This window comes from Dama dama, chromosome 19, assembly GCF_033118175.1.
Source record: "Dama dama isolate Ldn47 chromosome 19, ASM3311817v1, whole genome shotgun sequence".
Lineage (NCBI taxonomy): Eukaryota > Metazoa > Chordata > Mammalia > Artiodactyla > Cervidae > Dama > Dama dama.
Window position 1 is genome coordinate 33,978,240 of NC_083699.1, and position 7,800 is coordinate 33,986,039.

At 37.2% G+C, this 7,800-nt stretch overlaps 1 non-coding gene across 1 annotated transcript; it reads left to right on the forward strand.

The window, feature by feature from the left end:
- The first annotated feature begins 594 nt into the window (after nucleotides 1-594).
- Nucleotides 595-665, forward strand: TRNAD-GUC (transfer RNA aspartic acid (anticodon GUC)). The gene has a single exon. It is a non-coding gene; the product is annotated as a tRNA-Asp (tRNA).
- Nucleotides 666-7,800: the final 7,135 nt, after the last annotated feature.

A 7,800-nucleotide genomic window follows, 5' to 3' on the forward strand; every position in this document is an offset into this window, starting at 1 on the left:
ACACTTACGGTTCTTCCTGAACCATTTTCCTTTAACCCAGGCTGTTTCCTTGCCCCTACCTGTAGGTTCAGCCATATGTATATCCACCTCCAAGCAGGACGTATGAATTACTTATTACTCGTAAATCCATTTCACTGAAGAAGGATTTCAGACAAATAACAAAAGATTGATTCAGGATCAACATTAGCTCTACTCTTATCACCTACCTCCGCAGTAAGTGACCAGCTGCTCAGATACCCAGTAACTGGCTCTGACTCCATTGCTCCAGCTCTCTCCTACAGAGCTCACATACTACCATCACCTGGAGCCTGTCTTGTTGGCCCCAAAGACCCTTTATTCCAACTCCCAGATTCCAGATAACCAGGTCTCCTATATCATAATCTGTTCTGAGGAATGGAGAATTCTTGTGGGAAATCTATACAAAAGTTTCTCAGTTTTTCTGTTTAATTTTGCAATAAAAAAAAACCAATGGGACCTGTCCAATAAATCCTACTAATGAAGTAATGGATTGTCAAGCACAACTGGCCAAAGTGCCTCCTATGTCTTTGAAGCTGATATACAGATTACTTAACAACCTAAAGAATGTAGGTGTAAGCATTGGTGGTTCAGTGGTAGAATTCTCACCTGTCATGTGGGAGGCCTGGGTTCGATTCCCAGCCAATCCAAGAGCACTGCTATTGGGTATCCATGGTGGTTCAGATGGTAGAATTGCCTGCAAAGCGGTAGTCCTGGATTCGATCCCTGGGCTGGGAAGATCCCCTGAAGGAAGGCAATGGCAACCCACTCCAGTAGTCTTGCCTGAAGAAGCCCCATAAACCAAGGAGCCTGTCAGGCTACAGTCCACGGAGTCCCAAAGAGCCGGACATGACTGAGCGACTAAGCACAGCATGAAGAATGTAGATATTCTCAGGCTGAGGAAAGAGAAAAAAGCAGGAACCCAAAACTAGTGTTTCACATCTGAATGGTATGTACTAATGTATTTTTTTTTGACTGATTTATTCAGATTTTTCCATTAAAGAATTCTAAAATACAGCTTAATTTTTCTGATACTTACCTGCTCCTTTAGCTTCCCTAAATAATACTACCCCAATTTGGGGTTACATTTTTATTGTGGTAAAATATATGTAACATTAAAATTTTAAATGTACAATGCATTGGTATTAATTACATTCGCAAAGTTGTGTGGCCATCACCACTATGAATTTACAAAACCTTTTCATCACCCAAATAGAGACTCTGTACTCATGTTAAGCAGTAAATCATTCTTCCTCCACCCAGGCACTGATAACTTCTGTTCTACTTTTTGTCTCTATCAATTTGTCTGTTCTAGATAGTTCATGTAGGTGGGATCTATGGTATTTGTCCTTTTATGTCTAGTATATTTCACTTGTTCTCAAGGTTCATCTTTCTTGTAGCATGTATCAGAATTTCAATCTTTTTATGGCTGAATAATATTGTATTTATATACCACATTTTATTTATTTGATGGTGCTTGGGTTGTTTCAACCTTTTGGCTAATGTGAATAATTGTACAGTGTGTACAAGTATCTGTTTGAATTCCTGTTTTCAATTATTTGGGGGTATATACCTAGATATCTAGGAGTTTAATTGCTGGGTCATGTGGTTATTCTATTTTTAGCTTTTATTTTTTTTTTTTAATTTTTATTATTATTATTTTTTTTTTCCAGTGGGTTTTGTCATACATTGATATGAATCAGCCATAGAGTTACATGTATTCCCAATCCCGATCCCCCCTCCCACCTCCCTCTCCACCCGATTCCTCTGGGTCTTCCCAGTGCACCAGGCCAGAGCACTTGTCTCGTACATCCCACCTGGGCTGGTGATCTGTTTCACCATAGATAGTATACATGCTGTTCTTTTGAAATATCCCACCCTCACATTCTCCCACAAAGTTCAAAAGTCTCTTCTGTATTTCTGTGTCTCTTTTTCTGTTCTGCATATAGGGTTATCGTTATCACCTTTCTAAATTCCATATACATGTGTCAGTATGCTGTAATGTTCTTTATCTTTCTGGCTTACTTCACTCTGTATAATGGGCTCCAGCTTCATCCATCTCATTAGGACTGGTTCAAATGAATTCTTTTTAATGGCTGAGTAATATTCCATGGTGTATATGTACCACAGCTTCCTTATCCATTCATCTGCTGATGGGCATCTAGGTTGCTTCCATGTCCTGGCTATTATAAACAGTGCTGCGATGAACATTGGGGTGCACGTGTCTCTTTCAGATCTGGTTTCCTCAGTGTGTATGCCCAGAAGTGGGATTGCTGGGTCATATGGCAGTTCTATTTCCAGTTTTTTAAGAAATCTCCACACTGTTTTCCATAGCGGCTGTACTAGTTTGCATTCCCACCAACAGTGTAAGAGGGTTCCCTTTTCTCCACACCCTCTCCAGCATTTATTGCTTGTAGACTTTTGGATAGCAGCCATCCTGACTGGCGTGTAATGGTACCTCATTGTGGTTTTGATTTGCATTTCTCTAATAATGAGTGATGTTGAGCATCTTTTCATGTGTTTGTTAGCCATCTGTATGTCTTCTTTGGAGAAATGTCTGTTTAGTTCTTTGGCCCATTTTTTGATTGGGTCATTTATTTTTCTGGAATTGAGCTTCAGGAGTTGCTTGTATATTTTTGAGATTAATCCTTTGTCTGTTTCTTCATTTGCTATTATTTTCTCCCAATCTGAGGGCTGTCTTTTCACCTTACTTATAGTTTCCTTTGTAGTGCAAAAGCTTTTAAGTTTCATTAGGTCCCATTTGTTTAGTTTTGCTTTTATTTCCAATATTCTGGGAGGTGGGTCATAGAGGATCTTGCTGTGGTTTATGTCGGAGAGTGTTTTGCCTATGTTCTCCTCTAGGAGTTTTATAGTTTCTGGTCTTACATTTAGATCTTTAATCCATTTTGAGTTTATTTTTGTGTATGGTGTTAGAAAGTGTTCTAGTTTCATTCTTTTACAAGTGGTTGACCAGTTTTCCCAGCACCACTTGTTAAAGAGGTTGTCTTTTTTCCATTGTATATCCTTGCCTCCTTTGTCAAAGATAAGGTGTCCATAGGTTCGTGGATTTATCTCTGGGCTTTCTATTCTGTTCCCTTGATCTATATTTCTGTCTTTGTGCCAGTACCATACTGTCTTGATGACTGTGGCTTTGTAGTAGAGTCTGAAGTCAGGCAGGTTGATTCCTCCAGTTCCATTCTTCTTTCTCAAGATTACTTTGGCTATTCGAGGTTTTTTGTATTTCCATACAAAAGGAGCCTCCAAACTGGCTTCCACAGCCACCATACCACTTTACATTCCCACTAGCAATGTATGAGAGTTCAAATTTCTCCACATCCTCAGCAGTATGTCATTTTGTTTTTGTTATTATATCCATCCTGGTAGGTGTGAAATGGTATCTTATTGTGGTTTTTATTTGCACTTGACTATTGGCTGATAATGTTAAGCTTTCTTTATGAGCTTATTGATAATTTGTATATCTTCTTCAGAGAAGTGCCTATTTAATTCCTTTGCCTATTATTAAATTAGGTTGTTTGTCTTTTTATTATTGCATTTTAGGATTTCTTCATATATTCTGGATATTAAACCCTTACCAGATATATGACTGTAAATAACGTTTCCCATTCTGTAGGCTGTTTTTTAAAATAATATGTTTTGATTCAAGAAACTTTTCCATTTTAATGGTCAAATTTGTCTATTTTTTTCTTTTGTTGCTTGTATGTTCTGTATCACTGATCCACTTTGAGTTAAATTTTATATATAGTATGAGGTAGGAGTCCAACTTCATTGTTTTGCATAGGGAAATCTAGTTGGCCCATTCCCTTCTTTGAGGAAACTATTCTTTCTCCATTGAATGGACCTAGCACACTTGTCAAAAATCAACTGACCACAGATGTTTATTTCTGGACTGTCAATCCTATTCTATATGCTTACATATCTATCCTAATGTCAGCATCACACTGGTTTTATTACTGCAGTTTTGTACTAAGATTTTAAAATAAAGAAATGGGAGTTCTCCAACTTTGTTCTTGTTCTTCAAGATTACACTAGCTATTATGGGTCCTTTACAATTCCATATGAATTTGAGGATTGGCTTTTCCATTTCTGAAAAAAAAAAACCAACTTGGAATTTTTATAGGAATTATACTAAATTTCTAAATAGTTCTGAATAATATTGACATCTTAAAAACTGCATTTTCATGCTTAAGCACTTGAGCAATATGTAAGGTTTAGTAAGTTTAGGAATATCATATACTATATTCCATATAATTTTTATTCTTAAAGATTCAACCTGCACTGGCATATTAAATACTCAGAGAAATTTTGTAAGATAGAAGTTTTCAAAATTTAGTTTAATTCTGCATTTCCAAATCCACTGACCCCAAAATCTTTTTTCTTTTTCTTTTTTTTTTTTTGTTTTTTTTTAAATCTTTTTTCTTAACAGCTATGCTGTACTATTGAGCTCTGGAGTCAAAGGGCCCAGTTCAAATTCCAGCTCAACTGCTTACTGATGACATTTATCTAATCCTCATATCCCTCATCCATAAAATGGAAATAATAACTAAAACTACTTCAAAGACTAGTGAGCACTGGATGATAAAATGCATAGAAATCACATACTAAGTACTAAACAAATTTAGCTAAAACTGTTGTTAACAGTTCTCAAAATGAGAGTTTGTAGAACATAATTTGAAAATGGAATCATAATTATACAATAACAGCATAAAATGCATACACAAATAATTGCTGCAGGTCTATTATATACAACTGGGAATGTAAAACTTATTGGAAGGCTTTCAGGTAGCACATATTTGTGAGAAGGTTTGCAATCCTGGCAAAGTGTGGCATTTTCATTCAGGGATGAAGGACCATGTAGTGTCATGGCCATTGCTGAGATCTGCTGATGTCTCTATAGATGTTTGCAAACACAGAGACTGTCCAAGAAAGGATAAAGGTAAAGCTGGTGCTCAGAGGCAGATAAAGAAAGGGCAAATGAGAAGGGAGTGCTAACTCATGCCACTTCTCTTACTCCAATCAGTAGTATCTATCTTATCATTAATATAACCCTGTTTCTCAAATACAAACAACAAAAAAGATACTCTTCATAGTGGTTACTTTCCCCCCCAAAAAAGATGAATCATGTTCTTTTCCTTTGAAACAGAAAGTGGAGAATTAAGAGAAAATACTACCAACTGTTTTTCTTTTAAAATGGAGGGTTTGTTGAAACCATACTCTGTAAAAGAAGACGTGTGTGTGCCTAGCCGCTAAATCATGTCTGACTCTTTGTGACCACATAGACTAAAGCCCGCCAAGCTCCTCCTGTCCATGGGATTGTCCAGGCAAGAATAATGGAGTGGGTTGCCATTTCTTTCTCCAGGGGATCTTCTTAACTCAAGGATCGAACCCGTGTTTGTCTCCTGCATTGCAGACAGATTCAATACCCGCTGAGCCATTTGGGAAGCCCCATAAAAGAAGATAATACAGAGTAAATACAGCAGACTTTATTTAGGTTGATAGAAAATTCATAGGGAGACAATAAACAACTAATATTGCCATTGTCTATATATTTGTAGACCTATTCTTCTAAACAGCAAAGTATAGCTGAGCTATTGAAAATCCTAAAGATGATGCTGTTAAAGTGTTGCACTCAATATGTCAGCAAACTTTGAAAACTCAGCAGTAGCCACAGGACTGGAAAAGGTCAGTTTTCATTCCAATTCCAAAGAAAGGAATGTTCAAACTACCACACAACTGTACTCACTTCACTTGCTTAATAAGGTAATCCTCAAAATCCTTCAGCTACATTTCAGCAGTATGTGAACTGAGAACTTCTGGACGTACAAGCTGGGTTTAGAAAAGGCAAAGGAACCAGAGATCAAATTGCCAACATCCATTGGATCAGAGAAAAAGCAAGGGGATTCCAGAAAAACATCTATTGCTTCACTGACTACACTAAAGCCTTTGATTGTGTGGATCACAACAAACTGGAAAATTCTTAAAGAGATGGGAATACCAGACCACTTTTTCTGTCTCCTGAGAAATTTGTATGCAGGTCAAGAAACAAAGTTAGAACTAGACATGGAATAACAGACTGGTTCAAAATTAGGAAAGGAGTATGTCAAGGCTGTATTTGTCTCCCTGATTATTTAACTTATATGCAGAGTACATCATGTGAAATGCTGAGCTGGATGAATCACAAACTGGAATCAAGACTGCTGGGAGAAATAACAACAACCTCAGATATGCGAGATACTATTCTAATGGAAGAAAGTGAAGAGAAACTAAAGGACCTCTTGATGAGGGTGAAAGAGGAGAGTGAAAAAGCTGGCTTAAAACTCAACAGAAGTTGAGAAACTTCTTAGAAAACTAAGATCATGGCATCCGGTCCCAACACTTCATGGCAAACAGATGAAGAAAAAGTGGAAACAGTGACAGATTTTATTTTCTTGGGCTCCAAAACTACTGCAGAGGGTGACTGGAGACATGAAATTAAAAGATGCTTACTCCTTGGAAGGAAAGATGTGACAAACCTAGACAATGTATTAAAAAGTCGAGACATCACTTTGCTGACAAAGGTCTGTTTAGTCAAAGCTTTGGTTTTTCCAGTAGTCATGTATGGATGTATGAGTTGGACCATAAAGAAGGCTGAGTGTTGAAGAATTGATGCTTTTGAATTGTAGTGCTGGAGAAGACCCTTGAAAGCCCCTTGGACTGCAAGGAGTTAAAACCAGTTAATCCTAAAGGATATCAACCTTAAATATGCATTGGAAGGACTGATGCTAAAGCTGAAGCTCCAATACTTTGGCCACCTGATTCAAAGAGATGACTCACTGGAAAAAACCCTGATACTAGGGAAGACTGAGGGCAGGAGGAAAAGGAGGCAACAAAGGATGAGGCGGTTGGATGGCATCACAGACTCAATGGACATGGGTTTGAGAAACTCCAGGTGATTGTGAAGGACAGGACCGATGTGCTGCAGCCCATGGAGTTGCAAAGAGGCGGACATGACTTAGCAAATGAACAACAACAAAGTATATTACATATTATTGAAGAAATTTTATAATATGTAATATACTTTGTTGTTGTCCATTTGCTAAGTCATGCACTGGGAAGACCCAGAGGAATTGGGTGGAGAGGGAGGTGGGAAGGGGGATCGGGATGGGGAATACATGTAAATCCATGGCTGATTCATGTCAATGTATGACAAAAACCACTACAATATTGTAAAGTAATTAGCCTCCAACTAATAAAAATAGATGGAAAAAAAGAAATTTTATTATCTAAGTATCACTTTGATGTTGTCAGTAATAATTTATCACATTAACACAAGAGAAAATGGAAGTTTTATTAATATTAATGTATAGTTGTGAAATAAATAAACTAAACTCTAATGGCTGAGTAGCTCTGTTTCTGTTTTGCAATAAAAATAAATATTTTTTCTACAGGGTACCTTGTCCCACGCTTTTCTGTGATTAAGCTGCCTCTTCAATGCAGTAGTCATCAATTTATAGGATACCATTTATGGCTCATCAGGAAATCTTTATTCAATCCAGCATTACATAAGTAGGTTGCCTAATGCATTATTCCTTGTAAAAATGTTTATCCTTCCTGAATATGATGATGAGCGGTTGATTTATTTGTTCATGTCTTTTTAAGGATGATTTATCAATGTCAATGATACTTAACAGTTCTGAGAGCAATTAATGTTGCTTCAAGAAAAGTTAATATGGCAGCTCCACTGAAGGTAGCCAGGGAAAATAATACTTGAATGGTTAAGATCATGGA